This window comes from Acyrthosiphon pisum, chromosome A1 (genome assembly GCF_005508785.2).
Source record: "Acyrthosiphon pisum isolate AL4f chromosome A1, pea_aphid_22Mar2018_4r6ur, whole genome shotgun sequence".
NCBI classification, from domain to species: Eukaryota; Metazoa; Arthropoda; class Insecta; order Hemiptera; family Aphididae; genus Acyrthosiphon; species Acyrthosiphon pisum.
This window is the reverse complement of record NC_042494.1, coordinates 20,251,726-20,252,534: the sequence shown is the minus strand read 5'-3', so window position 1 is coordinate 20,252,534 and position 809 is coordinate 20,251,726.

Sequence of the window (809 nt, the reverse complement as noted above, 5' to 3'; positions counted from 1 at the left end):
TATTTTAGATTCTGAGTGAAACGATGAATGTATTGATTTTACAATGATGTGTGTTTTTTTTAAATTTTTTTTTGTGTCTGTGTACACGATAAGTAGTCGAAATAATGCTTCGATTTTCAACTTCAGTATCTTGTTCGATTGGAAAGTGAATATCGTTGGTGCATTGGGGAGGTCAAAATTTAAAATTCCCAGTAATTTTCAAAAGCTCCAAGAAAAACCAAAGAAAAATTAAGGAAAAACTGGAATTTTTACGCAAAATCGATTTTTCACAAAATTGAATTTGGTTTTTGGTGTAACTTTAAAAAAAATTACCGTAGATACATGAAATTTTGACTAAATGTTTATATTAGCATTTTCTATACACTATAACATTTTCAAAATATTTTGACTTATTTTGAGCTCTTACAGACATTGTCAGTTTTCATTTTTTTTTAGTTTTTTTTCTAAAAATATCAATACAATTTTATTTGTTGATTAAAAAAGCTTGAAAATGTAATAAAAGGTTCCTAGTATATTTTTTCAAAAGCAGATGAAAAATATTAAAAATCCTTAGCCACAGTTTTTTTTTTATAAGCATTTAAAGTTCAGAAATTGACAAAATATGGAAAAATATAGAAAAATCACGAAAATTAGCAAATTATTTTGAGTGAAAAATTCGTAAAAATTTTCTTTTTGAATCTAAGATTTTTAAAATGTAATACAGGATTCCTTATAAGATTATCTACCTTTATCAACAAAAATATCTATAGAAAGTCAAATTAAATTTTATGATCGTTTGAAATCCAAATTTTTAACACATTGGAATATTC